Genomic DNA, 18,368 nt, shown 5'->3' with positions numbered 1-18,368 from the left:
TGAATTGACTAGTTGGGCACTGGTTCCCCTAATTCCAAGCGTGTCTTGATGAAAACTACTTCTTGATTGTGATCTTGAGCTTCCATGACTTTACTTATCATATTTTGTGCACCAAGGTATGCCTTCTCCTCTTGAACTTTGATTTCTTTGAGAGTTTTAATCATATCCCACTCTTTCACTGTCAATCTAGCTATCATTCCCTTACTCTTGCGACTCAATGCGATATGAGAGAGTAAATTGATAATCTTCGAGATACTCCTTCCATCGTCTCTGCCTTTAGGTCCTTCTGTGTAAACTGATACTTCAAATTCTTGTGATATGTGAAAATCTCAAACTGCTCTTCATTCAAGTAATGTCGCCATTGTTTTAGGGCAAAAACCACGACTGCCAATTCCAAGTCATGCGTTGAACAATTTTTCTCATGCGGCTATAATTGCCTAGAACCATAGGCTACTACATTTCTATTATGCATAAGTACGCAACATAACCCTTTCTTAGATGCATCACAATACATGGTGTACCTTACATCTCGTTCCGGAATGATTAATATTGGTGTGCTGGTTAATCTTGTCTTCAAGTCTTGGAAACACTTTTCGCAAGCTCCATTCCATTCTTACTTTACTCCTTCCTATGTCAAATGTGTCAATGGCTTGGATAATTTAGAGAAATCTTGAATGAACCTTCGGTAGTACCCAACCAATCCTAAGAAATTACAGATTTCTGACACAGTCTTTGGTTGCTTCTAATCCAAGACTGCTTCTACCTTGGTTGAATCTACTGCAATCCCTTTCTCAAATACTAAATGTCCCAAAAAAATTTACTTCTTTTAACCAGAACTCACATTTACTTGCGTTAGTGTATAGCTAGTTATCTCTAAGGACTTAAAGAACAATCCTCAAATGTTGTTTATGCTAACGTGCTAAATAATGTATATTAAACTCAGAAATTTGGATTGAAGGTATGCCTTTAGAAGTTATGAAAGATAGTTGTAGAGAAAGATAGTTTTGCACCGATTAAGGGAAAACACAAGTAAGGGTAGAACAAGGCTCAACTCTTTTTATTTTTGTCACGACCTAACCCCCTTCCCAATGGATTAGAGAGGTGATCGGCTAGTAATTCGAGATTACCAAAGGCCTGCTTAACAGTAATACAATACTAGGGGCTGGCGGAAGCCTTAAATAATAAATTATAATGTCTAATGAGGTGTAAAGACTTAAATGAACAAAACAACCCTTTATATATACATAAACATAAGCCCACGTCAAAATTAAGTACAAAAACATAACTTAGGGATTAAGTCCCAATAACAAATCAGTCTTAAACATATTCATAACACTTGTTCACAAATATAAAAGGGTGAATTCTAAACCACCCATGTAAAGCTTGACTTGGTCAGAACCTCAAAATGAGGCATAAAGGCTAGCTTGACAAAAAACAGAGTTCAGCTCAACACCACTAAGTCCAGTCTTGCACTTGATCACCTACATACATATATAAAACAGAGCCCAGTGAATAATAACGGTGTAAAGGGGTAATGAATGATGTCCTTTCAGTAATTTTAAACAGTCAATTTCATTAGTGAATCAGTATCTCATAACATATCAAATCATATTGAAATCATAGTAGTTATACGTCGTACATCCAATAGAAAAACAATACAATAGGTCATATAAGACCAGACAGTTATAATTGATGGCCATCCATATATTCAACTTCAAATTACTCCATAAAACTACCAATTAAGCTTGAATTCTTCTTAATTAAAATTAGATTCCATGAACTTATGAGTGAAACAAGTCAATTTCATGAAATTAGAAGAGAATTCCTACCTTGAGTTGATGAATTAGAAGATTAGCCTTACTTCTTCTTTGTTCTTCTTTCTTCCTTTTCTTGAGTTCTTTCTCTAGATGTCATGACCCGAACCCACCCCTAAAAGTTTGGGTCATAATCGGCCAGTAACTCGTAGATTACCGAAGGCCTCGAACGATCATATAGAATATTTATGCTAATGGGCCATAAACGGAAGCATATAATAATGAGAAGTCCATTGAGTTGTGCCAATCATGAGCAAAATTATAAAGATAACCTCATAACACATCAATACATTTACATGCCCAAGCAAAAATATAAGTGCCATAAGAAATTTGCACATATTGTTTATAAACCCAAGACCATAATGGCAAAAACAAAATAAGTTCAAGGTATGGTGTGAGTCAAAGACAAAACTCCATCTCGGAGGCATGACTCGATTGGGTCACAAAATAGCTTCTGAAGCTGACTCTAGGGGTGTGTTCCATGCTGCTTATCACCTATATGTGCATACATAGTATTGGGTGAGCGAAACTCAATGAGTAATAATATAGTAAAGCAATGTAAATAAATAATGATAAGGTTCTCACAATATCCATAGTCATATAACAATCGGTTTCGGGCCCAATCATATAACAAGCGGCCTCAGGCCCAATCATATTGCATATGCCATATAACATTAGTCAATTTTCTTCATTTCGGTCAATTCACAATATCAGCACCATTCACCATTCATGGTTCGAGGTACCTAATAAAGAGCATATATGTATCATACTATTACTTATAGTGTGTTTGAACTCACGGCGTCTCCTTTGCCCTACGACCTACACAAACATTTCACACATACATTTGATAAATCATTTGTTTCAATTTGTACACTTATTTTTCATAAATCACCACATTCTTTAATGAGTTTCTAATCATCATTTCACTCCCAAAAGGGTTTAAATAAGGTTGAGAATGCGTTCCGGAGGTCGGGGTACCAACACGAGAAAACAAGGTTTCCTTTCCTGCCTGGCCACACGTGTGGCCGGCCAACCGCTTGAGCAGTCTGGCTCTGCTCGTGCTGAAGCTCGAGCCGCTTGAGCGCACAAAGTGGTCTGGTCCAAGCTTGGTTCATGGGCCGCTCGTGCCGAGCCTGCGGCCGCACTAGCGGTTTGGGCACACCTAGACAATCTGAAAATGGCACAAAGATGCAAACCTTCCAAACTCATTTCCAAGCCCAAATCAAAGCAAAACTCACTCGAAACATGATATATAAGCATGATTTAGGTATAATTCCATATTACATGCATCAATCTTGCCTCATCATTAGATTTATGGTCTCATCTTTTCACAAATTCATGATTTACATATACAAGTTTAAAATACATATATCCATGAATGATCTTCCCACAAATCTTGTTTGTATAAACCATCTCAGGTTTGTTTCATGGATCAATCACGAAAATGAACTCAAATCAAACAAAGATGAAGAGATTAGGATTCAATTCCATGCATTTAGCTCTAGCCATTACATAACTCAAAACCTTAGCTCAAAATTCCTAACTCCTTTTTGATTCCGTGACAAAGATGAGCTAAAGACAAAGATTATAAGTAAACCAACATACCTTAACTCAAATCTAAGGTTTGCCCCTTGATTCTCCTCAAAATCCCTAGCTCTTCCTCTTCCACTTTCTCTAACTCACTCTCAAGAGCTTTCCACCAAGAATGAAGAACAGAAGGCTCAACACATAAATAATCCAACTCATAAAACATGGTTTAATCATTACAAATCATAATTTTTCAAAATTTCACCATAAGCTGTATAAACCATGCTAATCACAGATATGAAGTCAGTTTTTGTTTATCACACCTCTAAGGCTTTCAATTTCAGTTCAAAGTTTCAATTGCAACAGATATTCTTACTTTCAACAAATATTTTTCTAAATTCACATATTTCCCATACTTAAACTTGCAAATTCATATCAAGCGCATAATCACATGCATAATTAAGCATAGTACGAGTTGGGTTATCACACTAGAACTCTCTCTCTCTCTCAAGTTGTATATTCTCCCAACAAAACCCATCAACTTCTCATTTTCCTATTTAGTTAATGAATAGGCTTAGGTAGTATAAACAATTCACTAATTTTTCCTAAACCTCAATTAGTTATAAGTTTAAATTAATAAATTACATTGACTTTAATTACATCAAATTCACTTAAATTAAACAATTCTCATCATAATCTAAATTAAATTAAACTAAATTTAATCATACTAATATAAATTAGGCTCTAATTACCTATCCAAATATTTAATTTTAACCTTGTATAAATTACTGATTCAGACTAGTTCAATTCATATCCTCTACACATCTGTTAACAATAACACACTACAAATCACACGTGGCACATATTAACACATAATCAATGCAAATCATATAATTAGCATAATTGATCAAGGAGGTGGCTATCACAATTGTTAACCCAAGAACACTATTAAAACACATCTAAAATTAATGGTTAGAAACTCGAAGACACGTATTTGAAAGAGGAAAATAGAAGAGAATGTTGTGTTGTGGCTTACTTGTTACTTAGATAGGATGTTTGCACAATTCTTTATTCTCCTTTCTTCTTTTCCACCACCAAGCTCTCTCTTCCTCTCTTTTCTCTCCCTCAATAAAATATATAGTGTGTCAGTGTGTAAATGTGTTCAGCAAATGGGGATGGATGATATATTTAAAGAGGATTTGGAGTGAAAAGTCCAAAATGCCCATTGGTTCCAATTTAATTGAACAGTGCCTTGATTTAGTTTGAATGTAATAGAATGAGGGATGATTAGGACCTTAATTATATTCTTAATCATGATCTAGTTAGGTTTTGGACTAATTAAGCGTTTCTAGTTACAAGTACATATATGCATATATATAGCAAAATCTATATTTGTACCCAAGATAATTGCTCCAAGATTTAAGGCATTTTTGTTCTTAGTATATCCTAGTAATTCCTAATGTATCCTAGGGGGGTGGCCGGCCATCATGTGGATTTTGGAGAGATTTTTTTGATTTGTTTTTGTGTACAAACGATCTTTTATGCACAACTTATATATTTTGGAAAATCAGTACAAGTATGTATGCATATATATAATGGTACTAATCTTTGGGTCTTTTTGTGATTCAAGAAAAATATGATGGCTAAGGCCTTAATTTATGAATTGGAACATTTATTTAATTGTAGTATTTAATTTAATTAGGATTTGGAAATTTGGTTAAAGTTTCTTTGTTTCGAATCAATCGACGAATTGTAATGAGAGCTAGAAACCTAGGGTTTTGTGCAAAAAGTAGAATTAGGAAATTAATTTAATTATTATTAGGGTTTTGGAAATGATCCCTAAGTTCCCGGGTTTGATTAGGGTTTGTGAGTTTTTGGTTGGCACGCGTTTTCAACTCTAGGGTTAAAATTGAAATTAATTAAGAAATCAAAGGTCTTCATTGAAATAATTTAAAGTAAGGGTCAAAAAAAGAAATTACAAAAGTCAGGGGCCTCAGAAAAAGCCTCGACGAGATCTTCAATCTATCTCAAAGGACCAAGGTAAATGGATGACCCGAAGTGAGTAGATCTAGAGATTTAGGTGAAAAAGTTTGAGTTTAGAGAGAGACCATGGTGGTTGTAGCAGTCTGAAAATTTTCTCTTCGCTAAAGGGCAAGAGTGAGCGCTCAAGCGATCTTTTGAAACGTTCAATACATTGGTCTACAGTCCGAGATTCTAAGAGTTTGCAATGTTCACTCGCGTACAGATTCTAAGAGTTCGGAATGCTTAGGTATAAGTAGAGTAGCAAGTTTGAGAAGTGTCTTGGAAGGGTTCCGTGAGTGTGGAGTATCCCATATGTAATGGCGAGGCTTGTATGAGGCTTGTCTTAAGTTGATGGAAATTCCTCAGGGTTGAGGGTGAAACATCAAAAATTTCTTGGTTTAGTCTGCATGTGAATGAAAAGTGGTAACGATAAGTATGAACTGTGAGATGTGAAAGGGTGTGTGCTGAATCTAGATAGGGACAATTGGTGTTGGTTAGTATGCCAATTTTTGAATTATGAGAGTAGAACTTGGGTGAATTGGATTAAGTCGCGTAGAGGAGATGAACCCTTGTAGTTGCTTCCTCTGATGGAACTTAAGGATTGATTTGGGATAGTTTGGTCAGTTTTGTTTCGATTTGCAACCAATTTTAAATGAATGTTATTTGAAGTGAATTGACACCTAGTCAATTTGGGAATTGCTATGGTTTGGATAAATAGTGGTACGGCCGAATAGTACTTTAAGTGGTACTAGTAGACATGGAGTTTGTTTGTGTATGTATGTTGTTGATGTGAATTTGTGAAATTACCTTAATGGAATTAAAGTGTTTGAATATAAAACATTGTGAGCGCTGTAGCTCGACTTTTTAGCGCCCCCTTTTGGAGAGCTCAAATTGGTCCTACAGTTCGGACTCCTGTTACGGTTCTGGATCTAATCTCACAAAGTGCAATGTGAAACTGATAAACACCAAAGAGTCCAATCCAGCAAATCATTTTGGAAAATCGATTTTAAATCAAATAATGCCAAAATTGGACTGCTTTACCAGATTACAGAGTCGCTACCTAAATATTTTATTTTGGAAAAATTTAGGAAACCCTGACTCGTGCCAAAGGCCACATGTCCGTCATCACCAAAGTTGCCTCGGCTCGGGAACTTGGGTACGAGAGGGGAAGGTCCTGAAATGAGCACCCCCGCTCGCCCGATCAAAGATCGGCCTCTACTATCATGATATGTTGTTTTATAAACCTCATGTGTTCTTGTTCCGGTTATTTAGCTAACTTTATTGTGTGACGCACACAAACAAATATAGACTAAAATTGCAAATACTGGAACGAATTCAACTCATGTTTGTTTTCAAAAATGGTTTGAAGATGCCACCCTCAAGTGGGCTAAAACGTGGATTTGCCACCTCAAGTGGGCTTAAAACATGATTTGCCACTTCGCAAAGTGGGCTTAAAACTTACACTCGTTGAATTGTTCCAATTCAAGCAACAAGCCTTCATCCACAGGATTCATATAGTTAACCATTTAAGCAAACAACCCCATGGCAAGCATGCTATCATGGCAATATGGCAATCACACTCGTGCAAGTATGCTAAAGCGTAAAAGCTTACCGAGTACTCCAAGCCAAAACAAAAACTTAGTTACAAAAATGCATGATCCTAACTATGTTAAATGACTAATGCAACGCATGCAATAATGTAATAAGATAGGCTCGGCTACGTAATCACAGTATTTGATTCATTTTGATAGCATACTTTGAAACACGTATTCAAATAAGTATTGAAATTGACAATGCAGTTTAAATGATGCGCCGAGCCTCAGTGCATGCAAGACAAATGAATGGATGCAAACATGCAAGCATAAGGTATGCTAATTGAAGCATGACCCTAAACTAACCATCAAAAGCGGATAAATAAAAGAGAGAAGGATGTGGGGTTGGAAGACATGCACACACACAGGCTCCCTTATTACAACATTGTGCCCTCGTGAAGGAGGGTCTGAATGAATAATAGCTAAGCCAAGCTCGGCTAACTAATCTAATTAAACTAATTAGACTAATTATTACAAATCAAATGAATAACTAGAAAATTAATTACTGATTATTACAACACTTAACTAATTAGCAACTAATTAATTAAATTTCAACACAAATGTACATAAACTAATCATGCGAAATATTAAACTATGCTGCCATAGCTCTGCTTCGGAAAGCGAAAGATGCATGCACTCGATTTTCGCCCCGAAAAGCCTTCCGTTTTGATTCCGAGAGGCTTTGTTTGCAGGGTTGAGTACACTTCAAAAACTTTCTACTCCACCTTACCAATTCAATGTTGAGGATTACACCAGTGGCCTGCCGGCTATGGTTGATTGCTGTGGGCCCCCTGCCAGCCAAAAATGTGCCCTACCAGCCAAGAATGAGCCACTGTCGGCCACCAATGAGCCACTGCTGGCCACTGGTGTTTTGAATCACCACACTGTAACAGAGCACAAACAAAGGGAAATTGAGGGTTTTCCAAGGGTATGTTTATGCTGTACCCCTCCTTATCATCTCAAAACATCAAAGGAGTAACGCTCTTAGATCCAAAACCACCAATCAAGAATTTTCAATGCATGATGGCCAAAGATCCAAGGAGTACATTTTCGATAAATGCACAAAACAAGACTCGAGGCCATTGCCTTATCATGTGTGATCAAAGGCAATGGAGACCAAGGAGATTGGCTCATTTCATCACTTTGAGTATGAAATGCTCTAATCTTCCTTGTGTTCAATATAACGTCCGATTGAACACGTGCAATGCAACACAACATGCTTAACTTGCTCAAGTTTTACTGGTCCAATTTTATTTACACATTTTAAGTTACCAAACCATTCTTTAGTCAATTTGTCCAAGGTGAGTGTCCTCTAATAAGAGAGGGGTCAACCAAGGATGATTTAAGGCATGAGAGAGATCATGCCGTTGGTTAGAAGAAACCCTCAAAAGAGGATTAAAACTATTAAGCACAAATCTCAATCTCAAGCTTAAACACAACCCTAAGGTCAACCAACCCTCAAAGAAAATGAAAAAAGTGATGAAATGAGGGAGGTTGTAGAGATTGTATGTGCTGAAATTACATGCAAAATGACACTACAAAATGCAAGCAACTCATGCAAACATGTTTAAAAGCCAAAAACACCAAACTAGTGAAGATCACTACACTATAGGCATGCAATACAAAGCTCACAAGGTACAAACACTTCAAAACAGTCCTAAAACAGCTTAAAAAGAGTCCTAAAACATGCTTGAAGTAAGCTAAAAAAAGCTAGAATAAGAGACCAACACATAGCACAAACTAGACTATTAAGCACAATTGCACTACAAGCATACAAAACAAGCCTCAAGTGACTTACTCAGCCCCAAACAGAGGTAAAACAAGGTAAAATAGTAGCAAAAACATGCTGAGATCAAGTTACAACATGCTAGAAAAACATAGTCACATGTCAAGTTATCTACACATGCAAACAAGACACAAGGAGGGGAGGCTAACCCCTCCACTTTTAGACTTCAAAACAAAGTTTTTGCCACTGAAATAACTTTAATTTTCAGTGGTTAGAAAGGCCAAAAAGTTTGATTTAAAGAACTTTGAAAGATGGCACAACAACTTAGCAAGCAAGCTACAAGAATGGTGGACCACCCCTAACTCCAATCAAACCTCAAACCACCATTTTAGACCATAAAACAAAGATTTTCAGAGGTTAAAACTAGACTCGAAACAGTATGTAAAGATGGCAAAACAAGTATTTAAATTAAACTTAAAACACAAGTGTTCTACCTCTTGAAGACAAGATGCAATCTAAACACCAAAATCAAAACAAATCAAGCCAATATCCTCTTCTAAAGCTCAAAGGGGGTCTCAAGTATCCTCAACTCAATGGTGATCAAGTTTGATCAAGGGCTTATATGCAAAAGGGTAGAGAATTTAGGGTTTAAGGCACAAAATATCAAGAGAGAGAGAATTCTAGAGAGAGAGAGAGAGAATTTTTTTGTCTTCAAAATTTTATAACCCCCTCACATGCAAGAGGGGGCTTCTATATATAGAGAATGCAAAATCCCCTCAAAGAGATCTAGCCATACATGTGCAAGTAGATGGCTCAATCTGTGCAAACAGTTGGCACAAAATATCAGAAAATATCTATTGATACAGTGATGGCCGGCAGGGGCTCATTGATGGCCGGCAAGGCACATCAATGGCCAGCAAGACAAAATCCATGGCCGGTAGTGCCCAAACATGGTCAGCAGTGCATCAAAAAAAACATGTTGAAAGAACCTAAACATGGTCCAAAAATGAGATAAAATTAATGCAGTGTTTGGAAAGCTCAAACCTATGGCGTTCCACCACGAATTTCGAGCGCTCGACGAGCAATCAAACTCATCACTGGATATACCTGCAAGAACATCCAAGTCTTGAGGACGGTCAAAAATGGGGTGTCTACAACCGCACTTGTGTTAATGTGTATTAATGACTATTTGTGCTCCCAATTTTTGGGAAGTCGTATATGTTTTATTACTCCTCTGATGTACCGGATTGTTTCTGTTCGTTGTTATTACAAATGTGTATGGTAAAGATGCTGTGATGTCACCGGATGGGTAACGGAAATTATTGGGTGATGGTTGAAATTCACCAGGTAAATGTTAAGAATAATTTGAAAAATGAACGTTTTGTTTCTTTGTGTTGTGACCTGTGATGGCACGGTTAAACTAAATGCAAAGGATTTAATCAAAGTTGTGTTAATGAATAGCTTGTTGATTGAATGGAAACTAAATATGGACAAGTCATGAGGATGTAATTGGTTTAATGTTCTCAATAACACTTTTGATGGTAAATGTAATTGTTGTGAAAAATTTAGATTTGCAAATGTACTTTGATGGTAAATGATGTAATCTGGAACACCATTTGAGAAAGAAAATTTTATATATGTACATATACATGAACGATTTTTATTGTTTTATCTTTAAATGTCGGGCTGTATAAATAATTGGAAATATTGCTAAGCTTGGTGCGAATTGAAATTGTTGTGATGGACCATACATTGTAGTGTGCCGTTGGCTTTTGCTAGTGTCGGCCGAATTTTTGGTTTAATGGGGGTTTTCCTTCTCTTCCAAAGTGGGTATTGGTTATCCGGTGGTAGTGGTGCGTGTTGTTGTCGGTTGAGGAGTTGTTAATTTTCCTTGGATGTTGTAATAACCCAACTCTCTTCTATGCTTTAAGATTTTAATTACGTGTCTAATTATATGCTTGATGTGAATTTCTATGTGAAATTGTGTTAAATTATGTGAAGTATCTGATTACGGGATCATATATGTCGGTTGTAGGAAAAATCTGTTGAAACTGAGACATTTAGACAAGAAATTGGAAGCCTTGGAAGCACGATAACCCAAAATTGACTTTATAATTATGATCAACATGATTTTTAGGACATAATATCAAGTTTTGTAAAAATTTAATTCGTAATGAATTAATTGGAAATATTTAGGCTCAACACTCTTAAGACTTTAACCTTGATAGATATAAAGGTCTTATAAGAGCCTTAGATGAGTGGGTATCAAAAATATCTCCTGCGAGGGAGAGAGTGCTAGAGAAGAAGAAAAGGGAGAGGAGGCTTCAACAAGAGTGAAGATTGAAGAAATTAAAAAGAGTTTTAAAGATTAGAATTCAAGGTATGTATAATTTAACTAGAATATCCTAACCTCTCTCTCTCTCTAATTGATTTGAGAAGGAAAACTTTACATTCATGTAAGCTAGGGTTTTGCAATGAGAGTCTTGCTTGGTAATTGGTTGATTTGAAGGATGATTCTTGAGTCTTGGGTTGCCTTAATCTATGTTGAGAGGAATTACTTCTTATTCTTTAGCTTTACATGCTTTGAACTCACACATGCATATAGATGTTTATATATATATATATATATATATATCTTGGTAGACCAAGTAAAGATGAAAATATAAAAGATTTGGGTTATAGATATGAATTTGAAAAGGGTTATGACCTAATTATGCTTGTAATTCATGTTTATTGTAATGATATATCATAATATAGAGATAATTTTCCCTATTTTGTACCTTGCATGTGTTTGGTCAGTTACATTTTGTCTAAGTTTCGGACTGCTCCAAACAGAGCATACGACCGCACGTGCAGGACCCATAGCCGCACGTGCGGAAAACATGGGAGGAGAGTTTGAGGTTCTGAAATTAAGGCGCGTGCAGCACACCTTTCCGCATGTGCAGTAGAGGGCTTCAGCACGTGCGGCCCAAGGAAAAAAATTGTGTATGCTTCTTTTTCTCCGTTAGACCCTCTAGAACTACTAATATGTACATGTGGTCCTTCTAAAATGCTTATAATTAAATAAGAGGTGAACGAATCGAATATTGAGTAAAAGAAAAAGACTAAAGAAAAGTGGCTTACTTATGAGTTGTATGCTATGTGTAGGTCACGTGCAGGAACGGACTGTTGCTCCTCCACATCACAGTGAGTAATAGTAGTGTAATGTTATGTTTCATTTACTTCCGTTGATTATCATTTATTTATTGTTAATTACGAATGGCATATGTTCTTGATATTGTGGATGATTGGAACATTGAAATGAAATGATTGAACAATGGCATTAATGTGGACCCAAGGTCGTTTTGCTTCCATTACAATAATGGGCCTGAGGCCGTTCTGACGTGAACTACTTATGATTGGCGGCCCTAAGGCTGAGGGAGATGGAGACATGCCGATGTTCCATCGACTCTATAATGATATAACTTGTCTATGACTCATGGCCTAAGGCCGAGGGAGGTGGAGACATGTCAATGTTCCGTCTACCCTCTAATGTTTCGAACAGCTGTTAATATATTGGGCCTAAGGCCGTCCTATATTATGATGGGCCTAAGGCCGTTCCATATGATATTGGGGCCAAGGCCGTTTTGGGAGTGAATTCAGAACCAAAAGAAGCACATGACTTATAATTTTATGTTCATTGTGTCTTATGCTTATTTATATGAACCTCCTTACATTGCTATTATTCACCGAGCTTTGCTCACTCTATATTATGTATGTTATGTAGGTAATGAACCTGGGGGCCAGCCCTAGTCTAACTCCAACAGCTCTTATGTCGATCCCGTTGTGTCAAGTCAATTAAAGTGAAGCCTTTTGCCTTTTGTAGAGTCCCTTTTAGAGCACGCAATGTTGGGTCATCAATACTTTTGTCAAACGTTGATTAACCTGTATAACTTTTAACTCTTTGACGTTTTTGGTTACACGCCCATTTATTGGGCTGGGCTTGTATATGTATATATGTGGGTGTGATTTATGTATGTAATATCATATGTGATGAAAATGTTTTGCGATCCTGGCATTTAAACACTACTCAATGGGCGTCTTATTTGAATATTAAAATTGCTTCCATTTTAGGCCCCGGTATTGTATAAGATGTTTATGGATTATTTGATTATTTGGTTTTGAGGCCTATATTCAGGCCAGTCATGCTCAACTTTTAGGAGCAAGTTTGGGTTGTGACAGACGTACTAGTAATTGACGTTGTTCCTTGTCTCTTGGACTCTGATGAGTATGTTGGTCGAAAGAGTGATCATGATCTCTTCCTTGTAGTTCTTCTTGTTCGGGTGTTCTCGGAGCGCTGCGATATTGAATCAGAATCTGGGAATCTATCCCAAATATGGATCTAGTTGTAGGTTAGAGGTTGTGTTTCCTATTGTGCTCATGCTACTTTTTGCTTGGCCTTCTTCAATTTCGTGGGTGAAATTTCCTAAGGTGGAGAGGTTGTAGCACTTGTACCCTTTAAAGCTTTTGGGAAGTGTATTTGAATCATTTATTTTATTTTGGGATTCTTTGGTGTTGCTATATCTTGGTTGTAGAGGAGTATAAATCGATTTAAATTTATTGGGATTGTTTGTTCACGCTTGTTTACGTTGAAAAGTTGTTTGGGAACTTAGAAATCTTGTTCTGGGGTCGGCACCAATTTTGGTGGTGTCGACACTTGCCTTTTGTTGTTGACCTCAAGGGTCGACACCGGTCTAGAAAGGATCGGCCCTTTGTCTGTTGCAGAATCTGGGGTTGCTTGCTGGAATTTAGCGTCGACACTAGCTTGGGAGGTGTCGACACCTTGTCCTTTGCACACAATGGTGTCTCAGCTTTTCTTCCTAAGGGTCGAAACTTGTGTGTAATTTTTAGATTTTTGGATCGGTTTGGGCCCTACTTTTTGGGGGTTCTTGACTTGTTTTTTTCATTTGACTTTGGAGCTATTGTTCTATTATTATCTTGCTACTATGAATAGGCTCCAAACACTTATTCATTTCACTTTTTCCCCTCTTTTCTCTCTCTACATCGTGAGTTTCTCTTTTCTCTCTCTCAACTCAAACTTTTTCACTTAGATCTTTAGATCTACTCACCTAGAGTGATCTTTTCACCTTGATCCTTTGAGAAAGATTGTAGATCTCATCAAGAGTTTCCTTTTGATCTAAGAGTTTTGTGGTTTCATCGCCGATGATTTTTGGGTTGTCATCTCTCTTTGCTTCAAGAGGAAGGGTTGGAATAAAATGTGTTTTGTGAAGAGCTTTAATTTCTCTTAAAAATCCTAGTTTGGTCCATGAAGATAGATGATGGTTTTGCTTAAATTGAAAATAATATTATGAAATTGAGGCGTCAAATTACACATATACAAGTTTAATTGAAATTTTAATGAGTTTGAAAATCTATGTAAAAATTGCGATTGAACTCTTAATGTTGATATTTTAAATTATGTTATAATATGAAACCAAACTTAGGGGAAAGAAATTACTAATGGTATGGATGATATGAGCTTTGTGATGAAATGATAATGTGAAGGTATAAGAGTTGTATTGAATTATGCCGAATTATATTGAATGGCGTCAAAATGGTTGTGTTGAATTTTGTTGTGTAATGTTGAATTGTATTAAGTTATGTTAAATTATGTTGAGTTTAGTTGGGCTATGTTGTGTTGAGTTTGGTTGAGTTGTATTGTGTGGAGTTGAGTTGTGTTGGGTTGAGTTAAGTTGTGTTAGGTTGTGTTGTGGTTGGCACCCGCGCGAGAAGTCGAAAATGTTTTTGGGGGCCAACGTCCTACCGTATAATAACCGGCAAATGTGGGGGTAGTTTTGAATTAAAGGTGCGCAAATGCCCTGTCTAGGCTTATCACTGGACGAATGTGGGAAAAATATTTTTGGGTGTCCACACAGTCTTGCTGTATAATAGCCGACAAAAGTGGAAAAATGTTTTTGATGTCTACACAGTCCAACCGTATAATAGCCGACAAAAGTGAAAAAACGGATGGTTTTGAAAATGTTTTTGGGTGCCCACTTTCTACTGTATAATAGCCAGCAAATGTGGGGATGGTTTTAAAGTTGAAAATGTTTTTTTTTTTAGGTTTTACGTCTTGCTATATGATAGTCGGTAAATGTGGAAAAACATGATTTTTGAAAAAATATGATTTTGAGAAAAGGGTTTTTGGGAGCTCACTTCTCGCCGTATAATAGCTGGCAAAAGGTGGAATGTGCTATGAATTGGGTGCCCACTATCCCACTGTATCAAGTCGGCAAAAGGTGGAATGTGTTAAGAAATGTGTTGAGTTGGTGATAATATGTGTGACTTGTGATGAATTGATGAAATTACAATTTGATGTGTGCCTTAGTATGGAAGGGTAATGCACATAGAAATTATTTGAAAAGAATGGATAAGGAAATAGTAACTGGATAAGGGGTTGGTGATAATGAATTTACCGGGTTGTTTGCAACTATAATGAAAGACTAAGAGTTTTGTTTTGTAATTAATGAAGAAATTGAATTAAAAGGATTTATTATCCTTATGATATGTTGAATTATAATTGATAATGCAAACGTGGATGTGATGTAGTTATGATTTGTTGGATTATAATTGATAATGCAAATGTGGATGTGATATAACTATTAGACAAGTAGGAGTTGAATGTAGGAGAACTGTTATTGAACATAAAAGAGATTTGGATTTCTACATTAAGGAGTTATAACAAATATGAATAGACATGTGGGAATGGAGTATATAAGGGCTGTTTTGGAGTATTAAGGGAACTTGAACACGAACTTGAGGTTATGGAGTTATAATAAATGTAATTAGTAAAAAGGGAAAATGGAAATAAAAAGAGGAATATTGCAATGGAAATTAAATGAGGAATATTTTAGAATTGGTTAATAAATTTAAATTAATGTTGTTCCTTAGACATATTTGTTTTCAAAAAGGATTTATGGTTTTCTGACGATAAGGAATAATTTTTATGGCTGAAGGTTTTCCTTAAATGTTCAAATAAATTTTGAGGAAAAGGTACTCTACGTATGATATTTTGAAATTACAAAACAGTACCTTACTATATGGTATCACTCTGCATGCATGATCATTTCTATCTATAGGATGGTTATTGTTTTAGAACTATGAGATTTTTACTGGGCAATTGTGCTCATCCCTTGTTGTTTCATTTTTTTTTTTTACAGGAAGAGAATTTGGATTGATTGGTTAGAGGGTTAAGAAGTTCATGTATCTTTTATGTGCAATTCCATAGTAGATGTGAAAGAAATGAATTCTGTACATTGACGTTTGTAATTATTTATTTGTTACTCCGTAACGGAAGCTTGGCATGTATTATTATTATTGTTGTATTCATTATGAGAGAGAACATGTACTATTATATTTCTATTACATAAGGGTAATGGATATTTGTTATTTAAAAAAAAAAAAAAGGACCTAAATTACAGGCTTTTGGTAATGTTTCTGAGTAATTAAAATTTGGGATGTGACAGCTTCTCCTCAATACCTTGCTATAGATAGGCTTGTGGTATTTTTCTATTGCATAAAATCATGTTTTAAAGGGGAATCTGTGAAAAACATGTAGATGTGGGTTAGGGTTTTGAATCCAAGGAATAAATCTTATGTTTTAATGTTGATTATGATAAATTGATAACAATAGAATATAATTATGATAGTTAAAATCAAAAGCCTTAATTTTGTCTATTTAATCATGTTGAGAAATAAGGTTAATCGCTAATATCGTGAATTCTTTGAATCATATTAATTATTATGATAAAAGATGCGATATGAAAATAGGAACAAGAAATGGATTAAGTTATGTGTTTAACATGATGGTGGTTAATGTTTATATATGGCGAGTAAATGATCAACGGTCATGATTTTGAAAGAGTTATAATGTAAGATCAAAGTGCTGATTTTCACTTTCTCTTCACTTATATTGCAAGATCTAGGATGTATTCTTTGTAAAAATGAGTGAAATCAAAGGCTTGAGACTAGGTTTTTTCGGGAATGGAGGAAAGAGAGAAAGGAAATGAAAAAGTTCAGAGAAAATAAGCAAAAAGTTGATTTTTAATTGGCTGAATCCGAACAGACCTCTCGAGCAGACAATCATGAGCTCGAGCGGTGTGAGAACGAAGACCGCTTAAGCAGTAACTCCATTGCTTGAGTGGAGAACTCATTCTCCCATAATCTCAAATGTCACAACCCAAACTCGTCCCTATGGATTTAGACCGTAACCGGCCAGTAATCTCGAATTACTTGGCCTCAAAGACAGAATTAACAAAAATATTTTAATAATAAATGGGCCAAAAGCGGAAGCAGACTAACAACTTTTGTCCAATGAGCTAAGCATATATAGCATATCATAGACATCTCATTTAGTTAATTACTCACATCCATTCATACACAAAAGATACTACAAAACCAGGACCATACAAAACTTAAAACTTATGTACAGACATGGCCAATACATGACCAATAAAACGAAACAAAAGACGAAAGGCAAAAGCCTCATACATGAGGCATCTTGGGCTAACTCCACAAAACTCAATAATCCTTTCACAAACTCACTGGGACTGGACAACTCGTTGCTCACCTACATGCATACAAATATGGGTGAGCCTAGTGAATAGCATCAGAGTAAAGAGGTTATATGAATGAGTTCTATATACATAAGTAAAACCATAAAGTAACCTCAATACGTAACGGAACAACCTCAGGTCCAATACATGACAGAACGACCTCGGGTCCAACGTATAACAGAGAATAGAGCAGAAAACAAAGTAGAGCAGACAATGGCAAAAAAGGACAACCTAGGTTCCAATTCAACACAACTGTATAAAACGGCCTCCGATTTAATACATAGCAAAACGACCTTAGGTCCAACATGAACAGAGATACAGAATGACCTTAGGTCCGATAGATACATTTACAAATAGCATACCGATCAGACAGATAAAAGACTCATTCATACTTTCAAAATCATCAATACAAAAAAACTTACCACATTGTTATGGTCAAAAAATAACATAGGAGAAAATATCTTTACTAAGATATTACTCACCTTGAGTAGGTTGATGTTCTTCCACAACGTTTGAACCTACACATTACATATAAGCATACATATTGAAACATATTGTTTGAACCAAATAATTCATCTACTCTTTTCTAATCCAATTATTCATGATGGTTTCTTACTTATTAGTTCCTTAATGAGTCATAATCCATGCCTAGGAATGCTTAGAAGAAGATGGAAACAAAGATGCGAACACAAAACAACATCCCAAAATGTGCTGAAAATGATGTGATCGCTCGAGACACCAAATGGTCGCTCGAGCAGACTGCATGGATTTCAAAAATACTGGGAAGGTTTGAAGTTGGCTCGAGCCAACACTCCATCGCTCAAGTGGTAGGATAACATACAAAGGGTTCGCTTGAGCCACCTTTTGGTCTCTCGAGCGATCTGTAAAGACTACAAAACTATTGGGAGCCCATGAAGTTCACTTGAGCCACCAAACGGTCGCTCGAGCGGTCTGCAAAATTTTTGGGTACCAAGCTCAACAAAAATGGCTTCTAACAACTCTTCAAAACTTGGGGTCTTGCATGGTTTGTTCAAATACATGAAATAGTTTTAGAAAACTCAAATACAAGACCTTTGAAACATCCTTTATTCAA

General features: G+C 36.1%; 1 protein-coding gene across 3 annotated transcripts in view; it reads left to right on the top strand.

Annotated features, from left to right (window-relative positions):
- LOC145804392 (stress-related protein-like) overlaps positions 1-16,070 on the top strand; it is a 38,415-nt gene extending 22,345 nt beyond the window's left edge. The window contains exons 4-5 of one of the 3 annotated variants that reach the window (XR_014346020.1): positions 11,829-11,867; positions 15,881-16,070. The gene's annotated coding sequence lies outside the window, so the exon portion shown is untranslated. Of the gene's footprint in view, positions 1-11,828; positions 11,868-12,447; positions 12,755-15,880 lie in introns of those variants that run through there. The other 2 variants (XR_014346019.1, XM_082898117.1) reach the window with 2 other exon arrangements.
- Positions 16,071-18,368: the final 2,298 nt, after the last annotated feature.

The sequence above is a fragment of the Camellia sinensis genome, chromosome 12 (genome assembly GCF_055761805.1).
Source record: "Camellia sinensis isolate YWXY chromosome 12, ASM5576180v1, whole genome shotgun sequence".
Taxonomy (NCBI): domain Eukaryota; kingdom Viridiplantae; phylum Streptophyta; class Magnoliopsida; order Ericales; family Theaceae; genus Camellia; species Camellia sinensis.
This window is presented reverse-complemented; position numbering and strand designations above follow the sequence as displayed.